Raw genomic sequence first — 22,147 nt, forward strand, 5'->3', positions numbered from 1 at the left:
AGAAATTTATCCATTTCCTCTAGGTTTTCAAATTTGTTGGAGTATAGTTTTTCATAATATCCTGTTATGATCCTTTTTATTTCAGTTGGGTCTGTTGTAGTGTCGCCCATTTCATTTCTTGTTTGGGTTATTTGTGTCCTTTCCTGTTTTTCTTTTGTTAGTCTGGCCGGTGGTTTGTCGATTTTGTTGATTCTTTCAAAGAACCAACTTCTGGTTTTGTTGATTCTTTCTATTGTTTTTCTATTCTCTATTTCATTTATTTCTGCTCTGATCTTTTTTATTTCCTTTCTTCTGGTGGCTGTGGGCTCTTTTATTTTTATTTTTTGCTGTTCTCTTTCTATTTGTTTGAGTTGTGTATTTAATGTTTTGATTTTATCCCTTTCTTCTTTTTTGATGTGTGCACCTATTGCTATACATTGTCCTCTGAGGACTGCCTTGCTGTGTCCCAAAGATTTTGGTATGATGTGTTTTCATTCTTGTTTGATTCTAGGAATTTTCTGATTCCATCTCTGATTTCTTCTATTACCCACTGGTTTGTAAGCAGGGTGTTATTCAGTTTCCATGTAGTTGATTTTTTTTTTTCCTTGCTCTTTCTGTTGTTAATTTCTACCTTGATGGCATTGTGGTCAGAGAAAATACTTTGAATTATCTCAGTGTTTTGCATCTTGTTGAGGATTGCTCTGTGGCCTAAGATGTGGTCTATTCTGGTGAACGTTCCATGTGCATTGGAAAAGAATGTGTACTTTGCAGCGGTTGAATGGAGTGTTCTATGTATGTCTATGAGGTCCAGTTGGCTGATTGTGCCCTTTAGGTCTTCTGTATCTTTGCTGAGTTTCTTTTTAAATGCTCTGTCTTTTACTGGGAGTGGTGTGTAGAAGTCTCCTACTATTATTGTGGAACTGTCAATTTCTCTTTTCAGTACTGTTAGAGTTCGTTTTATGTATTTTGGAGCCTTGACATGGGGTGAATAGATGTTTATTATGGTTATGGCTTCATGATGGATCATCCTCTTAATCATTATACAGTGTCTCCTTCTTTGTCTTTTATGGTGGATTTTGTTTAAAAGTCTATTTTATCTGAGATTAGAATTGGCACTCCTGCTCTTTTTTGGTAGTTGTTAGCTTGATATATTTTTTTCCAACCTTTGACTTTTAGTAAATTCACGTCTTTGTTTCTAAGGTGTATCTCTCTCTTGTAGACAGCATACTTATGGGTCCTGTTTTTTTAATCCATTCTGTCACTCTCCTTCTGTTTATGGGTGCATTGATTCCATTTACATTCAGTGTAATTATTGATAGATATGAGTTTATTGCTGTCATTTTGTAGTGCTTTTTATTGTGGTGCTGATGTTTTCTTTCTTCCTGTTACTCTCCGTGCTGAATTCCTTTCGTTTGTGGATTTTTTTTTTTAAGGAAAATAATCTTAATGCAACACTATTAATAAAAGTAAAAACCTTATTTGGATGGTGAAGTGATCCAGTTGTGTAGGGCATATCAGGATATTCCCTTCAAAGTAAAGGACAAGTTACTGTACTTTGTACCTCCTACCACTAAGAAAGAAGTAGATCTCTTTGGGTTTAGGAATCAGCATATTCTGCACTTGAAAATACTGTTCCTACCCATTTAGCAGTTGATGGGGAAGACAGCTAGCTTTGGGTAGGGTTCATATAACAAAAGGCCTCAGCAGCATGTCCAGCCTGTGGTGCAAGCAACTCTGCCACTTGGGCCATACCAGATGACAGATCCCATGATACTAGAGGCATCTGTGGAAGAGGAAATGCCATGTGTAGCCTCTGGCAAGTCCCAAAAGATTAGTACAGCCTCTAGGGTTATACAGCATGGTCATGCCAACCATAGGAAGGTACTCTGCACATTGGAAAAGTGTATCTTGGCACGCTACTAGCCCTGATAGAGACTGAGCATCTGACTGTGGGCATCAAGTGACCATGCAACCCAAGCTGCCCTTCATGAATTGGGTAGTATTAGACCCACCAAGTTACACTTTTGTGTGCCCAGCAACAATCCTTCAAACTGGAAGTGGTACATCCAGGACTGAGTTTCAGCAAGTCCAGAGGATACAAGAAAGCTGCACGAACAGATGGCCTAGACTCCCTTGTTTCCTAACACTGTGTCACCAACACCTGTTCCTAATTCGTGGGGAATGATTTACATAATAAAGGAGGAAAAAGCCTGAGTTTTTTTGAAGATGGATAGGCTTGGCCTGTGGATGTGAGCTAAAAATGGACTGTGATTTCACCTCAGCCCTGCTGAGAAGTGTCCCTGATAGAGTGGTGGGGGCAATAATCCCAATGAGAAAAGTAGAAGGCAGTGTCCCTGGTCATCCATTTTGTGTAGGAGAGAACTGGCTCAAGGGAAATATATATATGGACACTGGCAGTGACAAATGGCTTAGCTGGCTGGTCAGGGGTCTGGAAGAATCAAGCTTAGAAGATTAGAGACAAGAAGGTCTGGAGAAGAGACCTGTGGGAGTGGGCACTAAGTGTTAGGATCTTTGTATCATATGCTAATGACCCCCAGAGAGGATTCCATACAGCTTGGTAGAATAATTAGGCAAAAGGCCATCAGTATCAGAGAGACCTGGACTTGAATCCCTGACTCTGCCACACACTGACTGTGAGACCTTGGGCAAGTAGCTCACCCTTTCTAGGTCTCATCATCCCCATCTGTAAAAAAGGTGTTTTGAGAATTAAATGATGTGCATAAAGGGTTTACATAGTACCTGGAACACTGTGAGTGCTCAACAAATGGCAGGTAGTTATGATTATTATTCCATTCTATGTGCTCAATGATCTTAACAGATTAATAGCAAAGTTTTGCAGGTAAGAATACTGAGGCTCAGGGCAATTAAGTGGCTTAACCAAAATTTCACTGCTTATGAAATGTCAGAAATGGGGTTAAAATTAAGATTTGTTTGGCTCCCAAGCTCATGCGCGGCTTTACTGACTTTACCACGTTGCCTTGGAGGAGCTACACAGAAGGTGGGATCCAAGATGATGGCTTGCTAGAAGGTAAACTCTCTTTCCTTTACAACAATTCTGAAGGGAAAGATGATTCTATTTCACAGATGAAGAGAGTCTCAGAGAGATGACATGAGTTTTCCAAGACCACATAACTAGTAAATGAAAGAAGTTAAGATGTGAGCTACTGTCCCTGTACTAATTAAACGTTCCTTTACCAGGGCAGGCTTGGTGGAACCTCATTTCAGAGAAATTCTATGGGGAGAATCTAAGAAAACTATTATTACACCGGGGCTTGTGGTTCAAGGGAGACCGGGTTGCACAGTGGTTAACAGCTACGGCTGCGAACCAAAAGGTCGGCAGTTCGAATCCACCAGCTGCTCCTTGGAAACACTATGGGGCAGTTCTACTCTGTCCTACAGGGTCGCTATTAGTCAGAATCGACGGCAATGAGTTTGTTTGTTGGGATGGGGGTGGTTTAAGCAGAACAGTTTTAGCCTAGGACCTAGAGTGGACCTCAGTTCTAGTCTGAAGGACCGTCCTTACTAAGAGTCAGTGAGAGTTACTAATAGGGTTAGAGTCTGAAGTAGGGTAAAAGTCCCTTCTGTACAATTTGAACTCTGCTTACTTGGCATTTATCTAACTAGTAAAGTTTGTGATCAGAGACACCCTGATCCAATTGTATTATAAGGTCATGTATTTTAAACAGCTGGTTGAGCACACAGTATAAGAGGGACATAGTGTTCGTGGGAGGTTTCGGCAGAGGGACACTGTAGCAAGTGTTCTGAAGGTCACTCTGAGCCATGGGAATCCACTTTTTGGAGGACAGACCTTCCCCACCCAATCTCCTGGGTAACTGTACAGTAAGTTTACCCCAGTTGCAGTAAGATGGTTTGGACCCGTGTTTTGTCACTCTCTCAGTGGGACCTAACCAGGGCGCTTTAGAGCCATGCTCCTTGGGTTTGCCCTGCAGTCTTTTTCCTTGTACTCTTGGACTCCAGCTTTGATCCTTTCTTTCCCTACAAGTCCTTCAGGTCCCACTGCTCTACCCCTAAGAAAGGTCAAAGGCTAGAAGGTTAAACAGGGGGGAAACCAGGATAATTCATTCAAGTCAGCCAACCTTTATCCAACAGTCATTATATTGTAATGTCTATAGTTCTCTTCCTCAGGTGACATGGTCTGTTCTAAGGCTTATGGAGATACAAAAACAAATTATTACATAATCCCTCTGCTTTCAAAACCCATCTCTCGTGTCTTCAGGGTTTTTTTCCCCTGGTGTGTGACTTCAGGAAGCTTGAAAATTTGTAGGAGTGGGAAAATAGGATTTAAACATCTTTTATTCTAGGAATCTTATTCTAAAGATAAAAAATGAGGTTCATTGGTGGAGTAGAAATAAAAGCTAGGCGTCTTGGTTCTTGCACTGGTGTTTCCCTCTGTTGTATACCGTCATTTTGTAACACAATTTTAGCGCATCTCAAATATTTAAATATTTTTTAACAAAATTAGAGAAAATGTGAGGCTGATTTAGGACAGGAGCACAGGAACTTTTGGTTCACAGAGTTTGGGGTATAATTTAGCTATATTAAAGCTGTGCATCCAAAACCTAGATGTTCATTATTATAACACTATGAATTCTGTGACGACAGGCACCTTGGACTTTTTTACATTCATTCCCCTCTGTTCCTTTTTGAATAAAGAATAATATACATAAATATACATGAATGATGGATGAGTGGCTACGTGTGTGATGTATGGCATTGGTTTCTTTTTATTATTTTTAAGATTTTGATTCAGTGAATATTTATTAAAGGCTAACACGAGGAAGGCATTGCGTAGGAGAAATGAAAAGAGGTTTAACCGCAGTGCCCACCATTAAGAAGCTTAGCGTATAGAAGGTAATGGGACAGATATACCACACTAGAAAGTGATGAATGCCTTTTAAGAGGGGTATAATGAAAGTGCTATGGTTGCTCAGGGGAAGGAAAATTTACCCAGGATGGGGAAATGCTGCGAGACAGGAAGAGCATTACGTTGCGTAATTAGGAACCCGAGTTGTTACAGCAGTAATAGTAGTACTTCTATCGATTTACCTTGAGACCTCAGACAAATAAATTAGGCTTGCAAATTAACCTTCCCAGATTTCTGTTTTCCATCCTGAAACTCTAGGAATTGGACGAATCATTAGGTTTCCTAGGACAATGACACCCGTTGATTTCCTAGTTACATTGTTTTTCGCGTCTACATCCCACCCTTCTGTCGGTCTTTCCAAGAGGCCGGAGGAGGAAATAAGCGCGGGCCCTTTAAGCTCTCGAAGGCTGGAGCTCCGGGATCCTCCCGGCCGGGGAGCAGGGGCGGGGCGCCCGGGACCCGGGCTTCCCATGCGGCCGGGGACGCCGTCGCGTCATGGCCGCTCGCAGCCAATCAGAATGGAGCTTGACGGGACGCAGTACTAAGGCGACGGTCCGGACGCTTCCCTTATTAGGGATGAATTAGCGGCGGGTTCCCTCCGGAGGTTGTGACCCCTGCGGATTCCCCAGCTGGCCCACGCGACCCCCTCGTTGTCGCGCGTCGTCCTCTGCCGGTTACAGGTGGGAGGCTAGAACTGGCAGGTGGGGGTTACGGCGCGGGGAAAATGGCGGCGGCGGCCGGGGATCCCCTGATCGGTGGAGGGGGAGTATCAGCCTACGCTGTTCTTCCTGAGCCACGGGCCTCCCCCGGGCTGCGGCCCCAGGTGGCGGCGACTTGATTAGGAATTAGGGTCCCGACGCAGGTTGCGGCGTCTCCGACTCAGGTGAGAGGAAGCGCGCGGAAGCGGCTCATGGACGCTGGCGGAGGCGTCGGGGGCCAAGGCGTCGCGCGGAAGGGTTGGTTAGGGTGAGGTGGGAGCGGGAGGAGGAGGGACCGGGTGTCTCGGCTGTGTGAGCAGACTGAGCATCAAGGCTTACCCACTCCCGACTTAGACGGGTCTGGGAGCTGCACCGCCACTGAACAAAGTCCGAGCTCTGCCTGTATTAAATTAAATGTGCAAAAACATCTCAAGTGTCCACCACGTGCGCGGCTTGGACGTGAGCTGTTGAGGGTAGGGGCTGGGATGCCTTGTCTGAGTATCCTACAGTCGCCAGAGGCGTGTCTGTAGATGCCACAATAGCAGTGTCACAAAGAAAGGTAGGCCGTAGCCAGAGGCTGATGTCTAGTCTGGTTTTTAAGGTGTGTCTTAGTTTATACTTGCCCATTTGAAGAGAAGATAGATAGGGCACTTAAGTGTCATTTTGGAGACGTTTTCTTAGTTGTTAGTCCCTAAAGTCAGATTGATTCCCTGGAAGCATTGCATTTGTTTTTCGAGTTTATACAACTGTGTTCGATATGCACGTGGCCGCAGATCAGTAAGACTGGTGATTGAAATTCAGTTTCAGCCCTGGAGAGTATTGAAGATACTCGAAGGCTTTAGAAAGATGAAATGTTATTTATTCATATCTCACATAAACACCATCTCATGGAACATAACTAATTGGGCAAATTTTCAAAAAACTGTCTTGATGAAAGTCTTTTTTGCAAAACTAACTATATTTTGAGTTAGTAAAAGAAAATTATTTAAATTTTTTTTGAAGTTTCTATTGCCACATTGTAATTTGATGTGACAGATAAGCGTAACTTTTCTTTTTTTGGATAGCAGGCTTTTGGGTGGAGTCCCATGTTTTGTTATTGAGAAAGCACAATTAGCACTTTATGTTTCAGTCATCAGCAGCCTTTGTCTCTGGAGTGCCCACTCTGTGTCAGGCACTGTGAAAGTGGCTTCTCTTACCTCTTGACTTGAGCAGATGGGGTGGTTCATCTGTTCTGACGAGGTCCTTAGGCTGGCAGTTATGAGGAAACAATAGGGGAAACCGAAAGAATCTTCCACACAGGATCTATGACGATTTGGTCATTTTTGGCCTGGGACTGGGGTTATGTGTAGGTTCTAGTTTCAACTCTGCCATTTAAAATATCTTAGGAAAATTATGTAACTTCTTTGTGCTTGGAGCCCTGGTGGCAAAGTGGTTAAGAGCTCAGCTGCTAACCAAAAGGTCAGCAGTTCGAATCCACCAGCTGCTCCTTGGAAACCCTGTGGGGCAGTTCTGTTCTGTCTTACAGGGTCTCTGTGAGTCAGAATCGACTCGACAGCATTGGGTTTGTTTTTTTTTTTGTTTATTTGTGCTTTATCTCTGAAGTGGGGATAGCATTTCTTGTCAGAACAGTCTCGTTGTGTTGTGGGAAAAGGGCTTTAAAAAGTTAAAAACACAGTGATAATAGCAGACATTTATTAGTATGCATTTATTCTGCTGGGCACTGTACCAAGGTTGTTATCAATGCTACTTCAGTCACCCAGCAACACTGTGAGGTGGGTGGTTTTATCATCTTTGCTTTTAGATGAGGAAACAAAGGCACAGAGAGGTTTAAGTAGTTTGCTTAAAATCACACAACTAGCATTCTGATTTCTGAGCTTGTGTTCTTAATCAGCACGCTGTACTACCTTCCTGTATCATACAGATTTTATGTGTTAAGGGAAAATATATGAACAAAATTTTCACTCATTTGTTTTGTGACCTTTTAGTTGTATAAATAACAATCATGATTTATTCCTTTGGTATCCAATAGTGATTTGTGTGGTGATGATTACAGGTACTTTGTCTGAGTGATAAATTCATCTTACCTTTCATGTCCATTATTTGAAAAGGTATTTTAAAACTAAGAGTTGTGACTTATCTTGAACAGGAAGCATAAATCAATAATTCTGGAAGATTTTAGTTTTTATTAAGTTTTTTAAAAGAATAATAATTTGCTGGGTGACTTTTAAAAGAAAACTTGGGTTAGTGAGTTTCATTGCTTTGAAATACTTCTACTAATTTTGAAGTCTTTATAGAAAAAAGTGACACAAATGGAAGTGGCTGGGGCATTCATTCTTTCATTGACTCTTTATGGAATAGCCCTGAAAAGTCCTTGAGATGTAAAGATTAGTTCCTAACCTTATCCTTGAGGAATCCAGAGTCCAGAAGTTTATAGACTAGTGAATGAGGCAAACAAGTAAGTGATTAACTAATCGTCCTAGTTATCTAGTGCTACTATAACAGAAATGCCACAAATGAGTGGTTTTAACAAGCAGTTTATTTTCTCACAGTTCCAAATTCAGGGTGCCAGCTCTAGAGGAAGGCTTTCTTTCTCTCTCGGCTCTGGAGGAAGGTCCTTATGTCTTTGAACTTCTGCTCCTGGGTGATCTTCATGTGGCTTAGCATCTCACTTCACCTTTCTCTCCTTTTTTGGCTTGGTTGTTTAATCAGTTTTATATCTCAAAAGAGAATGTAGGCACAGCCTACAGGAATCATATCTCATTAGCATAACAAAGACAGCCCATTCCCAAATGGGATTATAACCACGGGTATAGAGGTTAGGATTTATATACGGCACATATTTTGGGGGGACACAATTCAGTCCATAACATTCCACACTTTGGCCCCCCAAATTCTTGTCCTTCCACATGCAAAACACATTCACCCCATCATATCATCCCAAAAGTCTTAAATCAACTCCAAGTCCAAATTCCATCCTGGGGCAAAATTCATTTTCATCTGTGAACCTGTGAAATCTAGAGTACAAGTTATCTGCTTCCAAAGTACAATGATAGAACAGACACAAGGTAGACATTTCCATTAAATTGGAGGGAAAAAAGGGATTACAGGCACCAAGCAAGTCCAAAACCCAGCAGAACAATTTATGTTAGCTCTCAAGGCTTGAAAATAATCCTCTGTTCTCTGAGACCATCTAGGCAATGACCCCACCTCCAGATTCTGGGTGTTGGCCATGCTGTCTGGATTCTGGGTGGAGGCCCCTGGCCCTGGGCTTCTGCCACACCTTCCAGGCCCTCTAGGATGGCAACTCTGTTCCCTTGGCTTTAGCTGGCCCCATTCTTGTCCATCTGAGTAGTGACTCCATCCCCTCATCCATGACAGGCCCTGTTCTTCTGCCCATAACTATGGGCATGGCAGCCCCACTCCATCAGCTTTGGGCAGTAGCTCCATCCCCTGGCACAACTTAACAGCAGCCTTACACTCCAGAACTGAGTTGGTGAATGTCATGGATTGAATTATGTCCCCCACAAATATCTGTCAACTTGGCTAGGCCACGATTCTCAGTATTTTCTGATTGTCCACCATTTTGTCATCTGTGATTTTTTCTATGTGTTATAAATCCTATCTATGATGTTGATGACATGGGATTAGTGGCAGTTATGTTAATGAGGCAGGACTCAATCTATAATATTGGATTGTGTTTTCAGCCAATCTCTTTTGAGATATAAAAAAGAGAAGTGAGCAGAGAGACATGGGAACCTCATACCACCAAAAAAGCAATACTGGGAGCAGAACGTGTCCTTTGGACCTGAGGTTCCTGCGGTGAGAAACTCCTTGAACAAGGGAAGATTGATGACAAGGGCCTTCCTCCAGAACCGACAGAGAGAAAGCCATCCATTAGAGCTGGTGCTCTGAATTTGAACTTCTAGCCTCCCAGACTGTGAGAAAATAAATTTCTTTGTGTTAAAGCCATCCACTTGTGGTATTTCTGTTACAGCAGCATGAGATAACTAAGACAGTGAAGATCCAACTCTTTAAAACATAGGTGGCTGTGGCTCCATCCTTTGAGATCCAGGAGAGCCATAGCCCCACCATTTGAAACGGAGAAGGCTGTGCTTCCTGTGTTCCCTCCAGCAGTTTTGCTGATCTTCAGGCTTCTCCAAGGATGATCCTTTCCTTTTCTTAGAGGACACAGATGTAGCTTCTTTGGCCTGTTTCTTGCATGTAGAATTTCAAGAAGCAGACAGTGTTCTCCACTTTCATTCTTTCTCTGTCCCCTTCAGTCTAAGCTGATTGGTTTTCTGCTGTGGTAGTTGGTTGGATCCATCAGTCACAGGCTTCATCTCTAACAAAAGATTGTGTAACCATATCCTTGGTGAACATTCTAGGACACGTGTCCTTGGTTTGTACAGCAAAATTTTCCAGATCTTTAAGTTCTGTTTTCAATTTTGTGTAGTTAATTTTTCCATCCATCTCTTTTCTCTCACATTTTACTATAAGCGGCGTGGAGAAACCACGCAGCTCCTGTAAGATCTTACTTAGAAATCTCATCAGCCAGATATCCTAATTCATTATTTGCAAGTTCTGAACTTCCACCAAACATTAAACATAATTCAAACAAGTTCTTTGCCACTGCATAAAAAGCATCACCCTTCCTCCATTGTCCAATCCCATATTCATCATTTTCTTTTAAAGCCATACCAGAAGCACATTTAACATCCACATTTCTAGCAACATTCTATTGCTGGTGCCGTATCTATTCTCTAAGACAGTAGAGACTGTCTTAGTCATCTAGTGCTGCTATAACAGAAATACTGCAAGTGGATGACTTTAACAAAGAGCAATTTATTCTCTCACAGTCTAGGAGGCTAAAAGTCCAAATTCAGGGTACCAGCTCTAGGGGAAGGCTTTCTCTCTTTATTGGCTCTGGGGGCAGGTCCTTGTCATTAATCTTCACCTGGTTTAGAAGCTTTTTAGTGCAGGGACCCTAGGTCCAAAGGATCTGCTCCCCTCCTGGTTCTTTGTTCTTGGTGGCATGAGGTTCCCGTCTCTCTGCTTCCTTCTGTCTTTTATATCTCAAAAGAGATTGATTCAAGGTACAACCTGTTGTGGATTGAATTATGTCCCCCCAAAAATGTGAGTATCAATTTGGCTGGGCCATGATTCCTGGAATTGTGTGATTTTCCTATATGTTGTAGATCCTGCCTCTATGATGTTAATGAGGGAGGATGGGCAGCAGTTGTGTTAGTGAGGCAGGACTTGATCTACAAGATTGGATTGTGTCTTGAGGCAATCTCTTGAGATATAAAAGGGAGAAATGAACAGAGAGACAGGGGGACCTCATACCACCAAGAAAGCAGTGCCGGGAGCAGAGTGTGTCTTTTGGACCTGGGGTCCCTGCACAGAGAAGCTCCTAGTCTGGGGGAACATTGACGAGAAGGCCGACAGAGAGAGAAAGCCTTCGCTGGAGCTGATGCCCTGAATTTGGACTTTTAGCCTACTTTACTGTGAGGAAATAAACTTCTCTTTGTTAAAGCCATCCACTTGTGGTATTTTTGTTATAGCAGCGCTAGATAACTAAGACACAGCCTGATCTTGTAGATTGAGTCCTGACTCATTAACATAACTGCCTCTCATCCTGCCTCATTAACATCATGGAGGTAGGATTTACAACACATAGGAAAATCACATCAGATGACAAAGTGGTGGACAATCACACAATGCTGGCAGTCATGGCCTAGCCAAGTTGACACACATTTTTGGGGGACACAATTCAATCCATAGCAGAGACTTTCTCTATAGCTCTCCGCACTTCTTTCCGAGCCCTCACCAGAGTTCTACCAACAGTCTGTTCGACAGTCTCTTCGAGGGAATCTAGGCTTTTACTATTAAAACCAAATCCGTTGCCGTAGAATTGATTCTGACTCTTAGCAACCCTATAGGACAGAGTAGAACTGCCCCATAGGGTTTCCAAGGAGCGGCTGGTGCATTTGAACTGCCAGCCTTTTGGTTAGCAGCTGAGCTGTTAACTACTGCACTATCAGGGATTTTACTATTAGGCACTCACTGTCTTGGTTATCTAGGGCTGCTACAACAGAAATACCACAAGTGGATGGCTTTAACAAAGAGAAATTTATTCTCTCACACTCTAGGAGGCTAAAAGTCCGGACTCAGGGTGCCAGCTCCAGGCGAAGACTTTGTCTCTGTCGGCTCTGGGGAAAGGTCCTTGTCCTCAAGCTTCTGTAGTCGAGGAGCTTCTCAGCTCAGGGACCCGGGTCCAAAGGATGTACTCTTTTCCTGGCTCTTGTTTCTTGGTGGTATGAGATCCCCATGTCTCTCTGCTCGCTTCTTTGTATCTGAAAAGAGATTGGCTCAAGACACAATCCAGTCTTGTAGATTGAGTCCTGCCTCACTAACATAACTGCTGCTAATCCCGTCTTATCAGCATCATAGAGATAGGATTTACAACGCATAGGAAAATCACATCAGATGACAGAATGGTGGACAATCACACAATACTTGGACTCATGGCTCTGCCAAATTGATTCATGTATTTTTGGGGGACACAATTTAATCCATGACAGGCACCTTAAACTCTTCCAACCTCTACCCATTACCCAATTCCAAAACCACTTCCACATTTTGGGTATCTATTAGAGCAGCACCCCACTCTTCCAGTACCAAGTTTTGTCTTAGTTATCTAGTGCTGCTAAAATAAATACCACGTATAGGTGGTTTAACTAACAAATTTATTTTCTCATAGTTTAGAAGGCTAGAAGTCCAAATTTAGAGTGCCATCTCTAGGGGAAGGCTTTCTTTCTCTGGTATGGTTTGAACCCATACCATTGGCTCTGGAGGAAAGTCCTTGTGTCTTTGAGCTTCTGCTCCTGGGTGATCTTCATGTGGCTTAGTGTCTCTCTTTCCCCACCTCTCCTTCTTTAGCTTGCTTATTTAATCTCTCTTATGTCACAAAACAGATTGAATCAAGACACACCCTATACTAATCCTGTCTTATTAACATAACAAAGGAAACCTATTCCCAAATGAGATTATAACCACAGGCATAGAGGTTAGGATTTCCAACACACATTTTGAGGGGACACAATTCAATCCATAACACTAATGCAATGTGATAAGTGCTCAAATGTAGTTGTCATGGGTACATCGAGCTGTGGGACATGTAGAATGCCTGGCTGCTTCTGCTGGGGTGGGCCTGGCTGCTTCTGCTGGGGTGGGCCTGGTTGCTTCTGCTACCATGAGCCCAGCCTAGAGAGGAAAATAGCTGACTGCTGGAGAAAGGGAGAAAGGGCATCTCGCTATAGGAGGAAGCAGTGCAAAGTTAGGATGAGTAAGAGTGCATGGGTGTCCAGGAGTCAAACCTGAGTATTGCAGGAAGGGCTGGGAATGAAGCCAGAAAAGGTGAAAGCCAGATTGAGAGCTCTCAGCTAAGAGAGTGACCTCATCCTGTGGAGCAGTGGGGATCTTAATCTGGTGAGTTACATGATATAAAGAGGTGACAGGTGAAACACAGAATGTTAGGAGGAGAGACTGAAGCTGGGAGACCAACTGAGGACAGTTTTCATACTCCAGACCCAAGATGGTGAGGGAGTGCACATGGCATTGGTAATGGCAGAAGAGAGCTCAGATTCCGCACACATTTTGGAAGTAGAATGGAAGATTGACTGGGGATGAAGAATAACAGGGGAGGGGATGGCAACACTGTGGCTGGGCTAGTAGAAGACAGTAAGGTGGCTTTTGCTTTTTTTTTGTTTGTTTGTTTAAGGGGCCCTGGTGTCACAGTGTTTAAAGCAGTTGGTTGCAAACTGAAAGGTTAGTGGTTTGAACCCACCAACTGCTCCACGGAACAAAGATGTGACAGTCTGCTTCAGTAAAGATTATAGCCTTGGAAACTCTGTGGGGCAGCTCTACCCTGTCCTATAGGAGCGCTATGAGTTGGAATTGACTAGACGGTAATGGGTATGGGTTGTTTGTTTTATTAACTATGTAATTAGAGATACTAAGTAATTTAGGAAAAAGGATAGGGCAGGTGAGTTTTTAGGGGGAGTTTGTGACTGGATTTCAGGAGATTATAAACCCTCTGAGGTTGTTGGGTTAGAATAGATGGAACAGGACCAGATGTTTAACTTCTTCCAGGCTTCTGATTTCTGAGACTACGTAAAACTTAATTAAACCCTCAAATGTCAGCAGGGTTTAGTGTAGAGGTGACTCCATTGCAGGAGAGCCACTCAAAGATGAACCAGGAGTGGAGCGCGTCCTTCGGATCTGGGTTCCCTGCACTGAGAATCTCCTAGACCCAGGGGAAGATTGATGCCAAGACACATGTAGATCTTCAAGGAATGCTGAGTCCTACACATGTTGAAAGGAGACAAGGACCTTCCTCCAGAGAGAGAAAGCCTTCTGCTAGAGCTTGCACCCTGAATTTGGACTTCTGGCCTCCTAAACTGTGAGAAAGTAAATTTCTGTGTGTTAAAGCCATTCACTCATGGTATTTCTGTTATAGCAGTGCTAGATAACTAAGGTGCCTTTGGAGTGAAATCCTAGAATAATGGATGTTAGGGTTTTTTTTTCCTTTTATTTTGCCTTCTGATTTTAGTATACAGTCATGCGTTGCTTAATTCCACCATATGTTCTGTGAAATAGGACGTTATGTGATTTGGATGTTGTGCGAACACCGTATTATATACAGGCAGTCCTCGGGTTACCAACGTCCAACTTACATACAACCTGTAGTTATGAATCAACCCCTGTAAAGCCTGTTATATTAAAAATTTGAGGTACAGGGTGGGCGGAGTGCCCAAGAGGAAGGCCAGCTCAGCCGAAGGAGCGGTGCAGGAGGAGCCCAAGAGGAGATCTGCGAGGTTGTCAGCTAAACCGGCTCCTGCAAAAGTGGGAACAAAGCCAAAAAAGGCAACAGGAAAGGATAAATCTTCAGACAAAAAAGTGCAAACAAAAGGGGGGAGCAAAGGGAAAACACCCTGAAGTGGCTAACCAAGAAACTAAAGAAGATTTACCTGCAGAAAACGGAGAAACTAAACACAAGGAGAGTCTAGCCTCTAAAGAAGCAGGAGAGAAGAAGCCAAGTCTGATGAATGCTTACCCACCATGTCTTATCAGTGGTCCCTGTGTCCCCTTCTTGTACAACCCAGAAGAATATTTTTATCAACTGTTTTGTAAATCCAAGTTTTTTAGTAGCTCTAGAAACATTTTTAAGAAGGAGGAAATCCCACCTCATCTCATTTTTTAAGGGTAAATACTTTTTTTTTTTCAGAGGTGAAATCATTTGCTTGTTTATTTTTTGGTACAACCAGAAAATAGGAGGATGTTGAATTGTGGGAGGTTTGACTGTCTTGGGTGTCAACAGTAACATTCCATAGGTGTGGGGGGAGCTTTTTATATCCCATAGGACAAAGCATATTTAATGGCAATTTGGACTTGTGTTCATGCATTTGTACGTCTTGAACATTTTAAATTACTTCTATTTCAGTAATGTTTTTTAGTAGAATTGTTTCTTAAATAAAATGGCTCCCTCATCATGGCTCTCCCTGTCAGGACCGTGCGTTCTGTAACATCTTTGGTCGTGGTATTCCAGTTTTCCTCATAACTTTGTTATGTGCTGTGAAAGGTTGAACATTTGAGTGTGTAGTGTGTGTAATATTAAATTGTGAATTAGTAGGACTTACGATGTAACAGCTTATCAACAATTGAAGATAATTAGTATATATTATCCTCTTAAGGAAAATTTGCCTCCAAATGTAAAGCTGGAAAGTCACTGGAACTTAGAATATAATTATAACTACATGACTTTTGAGATTTTTGGTTTGTACATTAAGAATTGTGCACAGATTGTTCATAATGACTCTGTACTGATCCTCAAAACAACCAATAAAATACCAATTATGAAAGAAAAAAAAATTGAGGTACATATAATGGTTTGTAATAACAGTTGGGCGCTACTCTGCGACACACATCAAAATATTATTATTATTACCGTACTATTATGTTAAACATATTTTAGTATATCTGGAAGGATTTCTGAACTCTGTTATAATTATATGGGACCACGGACGTATATGTGGTTGGATGTTGCTCGAATGGATGTTATGCGGCACATCACTGTATTTGTACAGAAGTCTTTATAATGAGGTAATCATTAATGAATTCTTTAATTATAAACCTGATCTCCACTCAGACTTCATAACACTTATGTTTTCTAGCACCCGGCAATGTAACATGAATGCAGTGCAGATTGACTGTAAGGTGAAATTGTAAACCTTGCAAAAGATACAGAATTTCATGAATTCAGAGCAAGTTGGAGAGCTGCTCAAACCATAAGCACAGGTCAAAGCACTAGTGAGCAAAGTAGTCAGAAATTTCTTAAAAAGGACTTAGAAGGCAATGACCTTAAAAATAATAGATAAATTGGACTTAATTAAAATTGAGAGCTCTTCTCCATCTAAAGACACCCTTAAGGGAATGAAGGGCAAAATGCAGACTAGAGGAAGATATCTGCAGTTCATATATCTGCCCAAGGATACATACCCAGAATGTGTGTGTATATGTATAAAAGCAATAAGAAAAAGACACAAAAAATGAGAAGACTTGAACAGTTACTTCCTAATAGAGGATCTTTGATGGCCAGTATGTGCGTGAAAAGGTACCCAGCATTATTAGTCAATGGGGAAATGTGAATTAAAACAACAATGAGATGCTACTACACATCTTGCTGAGTGGCTAAAATGGAAAAGATTATCAGTCCCAGTGTTGACAAGGATATAGAACTGGATCTCTTGTTGGGAATATAAAATGGTACAGAGCTGTGTAAAACTGTGGCTGTGTCACTTCCTACCCATGAATCAGCAATTCCACTCTTAGTGTATAAACCAAAAACCAAACCCCTTGCTGTCAAGTGGATTCTGACTCATAGCGACCCTATGGGACAGAGTAGAACTGCCCCATAGAAAGTTTCAAAGAGCAGAAAGGTTAGCAGCTGAACGCTTAACCACTGGCACCACCAGGGCTCTACTCTTAGTATATACCCAAGCGAAATGAATGCATATGTCTACCAAAAAGAATGTAAAGGAATGTTCATAGCATCTTTGTTCACAATAGCCAAAAATTGGATACAACCCAAATGTACATCAGCAGTAGAATGGATAAATTTTGGTATAGTTATAAAATGAAATACTACACAAGCAATAAAAGAGAATGAACTACTGATACGCAGATCAACATGGATGGCTCTTATAGACATAATAACCAGACAGAAGATTGCATACTGTATGTTTCTTAGTTATCTAGTACTGCTATAACAGAAATACCACAAATGCATGGCCTTAACAAAAAAATTTATTTTCCCATAGTTTAAGAGGCTACAAGTCTGAATTCAGGGTGCCGGCTCTAGGGGAAGGCTTTCTCTCTCTGTCAGCTCTGAAGGAAGGTCTTTGTTTGTTTTGAGCTTCTGCTTCTGGGAGATCTTCATGTGGCTTGGCATCTCTCTTTCCCCATCTCTGCTTCTCTCACTTGCTTGTCTAATCTCTTTTATATCTCAAAAGAGATTGATTTAAGACACTACATCCTGTCCCACCAACATAACAAAGAAAACCTATTCCCAAATGAGATTATAACCATGGGCATAGAGGTTAGGATTTACAACACATAGTTTTGGAGGACACAATTCAATCTATAACAGTACAGTTTCATTTAAATGAAGTTCAAAAATAGGCACAACTAGTCCTTGGTGATAGAAGTTGGAATAGTGGTTACTCCAGATTGGTGGTAGTAATGACTAGGAAGGGTTCTGTGGTGTTGGAAATGTTCTATATCTTGACATGGGTAGTAGTTACATGGATGTTGTATATGTAGAAAAATTCAAGCTATATACCTAAGATTTGTATACTTTTTTACTGTATATACTTTAATTAAAGACGCACAGTAGGGTTGCTAAGAGTCAGAATTGACTCCACAGCAATGGGTTTTTTTTTTTCTTTTAGTGAGAACGTGGCAGTTAGACCAGTTAACGTTTGATGAGGAAAATCAGAAGGGATGATGATGAGAGAGGCGTTTGAAAAGACTTTAAAAGGTGTATGAGAGGCCCCAGCGAAAAAATGAAATCTAGAATTTTTTTTTATTTTGCAAAAATGACTTTTATAGGAATGTCTTGCAAAAGACAGATGTGTAATCAAGGCTAAGAATTAATGCAGACTTGCAAGTGTAACCTATATGTTGATAAATATAAAATAAATTATGAAGGTAAGGTTTTTTTTGTTTCATTTTTTTGGGGAAAAATTCCAGTCAAATCTCTTTTTCATCATTGTAAAATTTGGTTCCTATTTAAGATAAATCACTGCATGGCTTTTTTCCTTCCCTGATTGCTCTTGGATGATGAAGATGGGCAATAATTCCTTTGGCTGCAAGGCTTTGAATGCAATGATGGAGCTAAGAAAAGCCTTTTGTGTGTTCCCTGTAACAATAAGGTAAGGAAAAGCTCAAAAAAGCCCTTTATGAGCTTCAGTGAGATTTGACTAAAAGTGTTCTTTACACTTCTACCAAATCCTGTCTGTCAGTCTGGCAGTGGAGCGATGGGTACCCCACTGTGATAGCCTGGAGGACAAATGGAAGAGACATCTGGGGGCAGCCGTCAGTGAAAGGTGACACTAGGTGGTTGACCACTTTATCAGTGAGTGGTCTTTCACAGTTGAGATTTCTGGAAGTTTACATTGTTTACTTCCTCCGAGGAAGTGGACTACTGTTCTAGGGAAGATAAAGGGAAGTCTTAGGCTAAACTTAATTTTCCATCTCAAGAGATCATATCCCTTTTATGTTTCTAAGTGTATTCTTAATCCTTTTATGGAACAAGGAGATTGCATGTTGCTCAGCTGGTATCTAATAGTGGTGTCACGAAGAAAGGAAATGATAGATGAAAGTTAGGAATAAGAGAGTGATGAGGGAGAGGTAGGGCCAAGATGGCAGAGTAGATGCCTCTGGTGGACCGTCTTACAACAAAGACCTGAGAAAAGTGTATCGATTGTATATGGCAATCTGGGAAGCCTGAACATCAAAGGCAGAGTTGAGGAACAGCCTGAATGGCAGGGGGAGGGAGAGATGGGTTGGAAGCAGCGAAGAGTTGCCAGCCCTGACCTGGCGAGAGCCTGAACCCTTCAGGCCTGATCAGCTTGGGGATGAGCAGTGAGGCAGGCAAGCACTGGTGCTCGGGAGGCGCGTTTTCTCCACTGGGAGAGACCCAGTGCCAGAGAGTCTACGTGGCCACCCAGAACCAGTGAGAAGCAGCCCTGGATTGGCGAAAGATAAGTACTTGCGTACGGCCTACCGTGCGGATCAGCAACAACCCCCTTAGGGAAAATCCTCTCTCTAATTTACCTCCCTGCTCCCTCCTCTGCACTGGGTCCCAGACCGGCTTCAGCAATTGCTGAGTCCCCTGGGCTGGAAATAGGATCTGTCACATGCCCGGAGCCATTGTTCCTGGCTTGGAGAGTGAACAAATTAACAAATGGGAAAAAATAAGCTGCCAGCTCCCCTAAGCCAGGAACCCAGCCAGGGTAGACACAGCTCCTTTGCTTAGGCACAGGTCTAAGGGATCCACAGAGTCTGAGTGCCTTTCCCCCTGCATAGACTTGTGTGGGCCTATTTCAACAGCGTAGGCCCTTATTACCATAGTACAAGAGGGTATATACTGGAAGCCTAACTTCAGTTGTTTCAGCTGTGAAGTGGCAGGTTCTTGATACTGCTCTGCCAAGCAGGGTCTTCATCTACCCACATCAAGGGCCTGAGGACTGTGGCTCCAACCAAGCCACCTAACCACCTGCGATAGAGGTCCTAAATAAGAGGTACCCCCCAGTCCTTACAGCCAACAGCATTAGGTGCTCATAGTCCGGCTGCAAAACCCACCCACCTATGCACTCTAGGGAACAGGGACACACCTTCTTCGTGGACACTCGGGGTCAGCCGTCAGCCCCCTGCCTTGCTCAGAGTGTGTCCCCCTGCTGCAGCCAGATTCCTGTGCCTACACCAATCACGCATGCATGTCTAGGACTGTAAGTGAGAGCCTACACCACAACTTGGTGGCTGTCTACCTGGACACCTGAGCTGAATCCATACAGGAGGAGTGGGCAGACTCCTGAGCTCACATACCTAGTAACAGATCTAACCACATGGTGACAGGACATTAGAGCTTCAAAGGTGCCAATAATCAACCTGCTCATACGAGCAGCCTATTTGGGCATATCAAGACAGAACAAGAAGCTAGGCCACAGTAAGCAAACATAAAATAAATAAATATATAACTTATTGATGGCTTGGAGAAAACAGTCAATATCAGATCACATAAAGAGGCAATCAATGATGGCTTCAGCAAGCTCCCAAAATAAAGAATCTAGAAATTTTCCAGAGGAGGAAAATTCTTGGATTTACCAGAGGCAGAATACAGAAGATTAATATACAGAACTCTTCAAGACATTAGGAAGGAAATTAAGCAAAACACAGAACACACAATAGAGGAAATTAAAAGAGACTAGAGAAAAGCATAATGATAAATTTAACAGACTGCAACAGTACATAGAGCGCAATCAGAAATCCAGAGGATTAACAATAAAGTTTCAGAATTAGACAACTCAGTAGAAAGTCATAGGAGCAGAATTGAGGCAATAGAAGTCAGAAAGAGTGAGACTGAAGATAAAGCACTTGACACCGACTTGAGGAAAAATCAGATAAAAAGGATTAAAAAAAGAAGAAGAAACCTTAAGAATCATGTGGGGTTCTATCAAGAGGAATGACCTACAAGTGATTGGAGTACCAGAAGGGGGTGATGACAGAAAATACAGAATGAATTGTTGAAGATTTGTTGGCAGAAAACTTCCCTGATATTGTGAAAGATGACGTATCTATCCAATATCTTCATTGAACCCCACATAAGCTAGATCCCAAAAGAAAGTCACCAAGGCATACTATCATCAAACTTGCCGAAACCAAAGAGAAAGAGAGAATTTTAAGAGCAGCTAGGAATAAAAGAAAAGTCATCTACAAAGGGGAGTCAATAAGACTAAGCTTGGAATACTCAGCAGAAGCCATGCAGGCAAGAAGCCAATGGGATGACATATATAAAGCCTTGAAGGAAAAAAACTGCCAGCCAAGAGTTATGTATCCAGCAAAACTGTCTCTCAAATATGGCAAAATTAGGGCATTTCCAGATAAACAGAAGTTTAGAGAATTTGCAAAAACCAAACCAGAATTACAAGAAATACTAAAGGGAGTTCTCCTGTTAGAAAATCAGTAACATCAGATAACAACCCAAGACTAGAACACAGGACAGAGCAACCAGCTATCAACACAGATAGGGAAGTCACAAAAGTAAATCAAAGCTAAAACACTGAACATAGGGAAACATGTCAATATGTAAAAGATGACAGCATTAAAACAAAAAAGAGGGACTTAAAAAATGTAGACATAGATTTTTCATATGGAGAGGAAGTCAAGGCTATATAAAGAAATAAAAGACTGCTATAAACTTAGAAAAATAGTGGTAAATATTAAGATAACCACAAAGGAAACTAATTTATGCTACAAGTCAAAATAAAAAACTAGAAAAATATAAAGACTCAGCAAACACAAAATCAACAACAATGAAAAAAATGAAAAGAAAATACATGCAGAAAAATTACTCAGCACAGAAAATTAAGTGGAACAAAGAAACTGTGAACAACACGCACAAAAAGGCATCAAACTAACAGCACTAAACTCGTATCTATCAATAATTATGCTGAATGTAAATGGACTAAATGAACCAATAAAGAGACAGAGAATGGCAGATTGGATGAAAAAACATGATCCGTCTATATGCTGCCTACCAGAGACACAACTTAGACTTAAATACACCAACAAACTAAAACTCAAAGCATGGAAAAAAATTTATCAAGCAAACAACACTCAAGAAAAGAGCAGGAGTGGCAATATTTAGTCTATGACAAAATAGACTTTAAAGTAAAATCCACCACAAAGGATAAGAAAGGACACTATATAATGATTCAATACACAGGAGGACGTAACTTAATAAATATTTACACACCCGATGACAGGGCTTCAAAGTACATAAACTCTAACAGCACTGAAAAGAGAGAGAGACAGCTCCACAACAGTAGGAGGCTTCAACACACCACTTTCAGTGAAGGACAGAACATCCAGAAAGAAGCTCAGCAAAGACACAGGAGAGCTAAATGCTACAATCAACCAACTTGATCTCATAGACATATACTGAACACTCCACCCAACAGCAGACAAGTATACTTTCTTGTCCAGCGCATATGCAACATTCTCTAGAATAGACCATGCACTAGGGCATTAAGCAAGCCTTAACAAAATCAAAAGCATCAAAATATTACAAAGCATCTTTTCAGACCATAAAGCTATAAAAGTAGAGATCATCAACAGAAAAACAAGGGAAAAAAAATCAAACACATGGAAAGTGAACAACACCTTGCTAAAAAACTACTGGGTTATAGAAGAAATTAAGGATGGAATAAAGAAATTCATAGAA

General features: G+C 41.7%; 1 protein-coding gene and 1 pseudogene across 2 annotated transcripts in view; both read left to right on the plus strand.

Annotated features, from left to right (window-relative positions):
* Window positions 1–5,472: 5,472 nt before the first annotated feature.
* Window positions 5,473–22,147, plus strand: part of LCLAT1 (lysocardiolipin acyltransferase 1) — a 365,885-nt gene continuing 349,210 nt past the window's right edge. The window contains exon 1 of one of the 2 annotated variants that reach the window (XM_023732457.1): window positions 5,473–5,565. The gene's annotated coding sequence lies outside the window, so the exon portion shown is untranslated. Of the gene's footprint in view, window positions 5,566–5,591; window positions 5,769–22,147 lie in introns of those variants that run through there. The other variant, XM_023732458.1, reaches the window with a different exon arrangement.
* On the plus strand, window positions 14,347–16,953 carry LOC111820812 (non-histone chromosomal protein HMG-14 pseudogene; annotated as a pseudogene).

Source organism: Trichechus manatus, unplaced genomic scaffold (genome assembly GCF_000243295.1).
Source record: "Trichechus manatus latirostris isolate Lorelei unplaced genomic scaffold, TriManLat1.0 scaffold00052, whole genome shotgun sequence".
Taxonomy (NCBI): domain Eukaryota; kingdom Metazoa; phylum Chordata; class Mammalia; order Sirenia; family Trichechidae; genus Trichechus; species Trichechus manatus.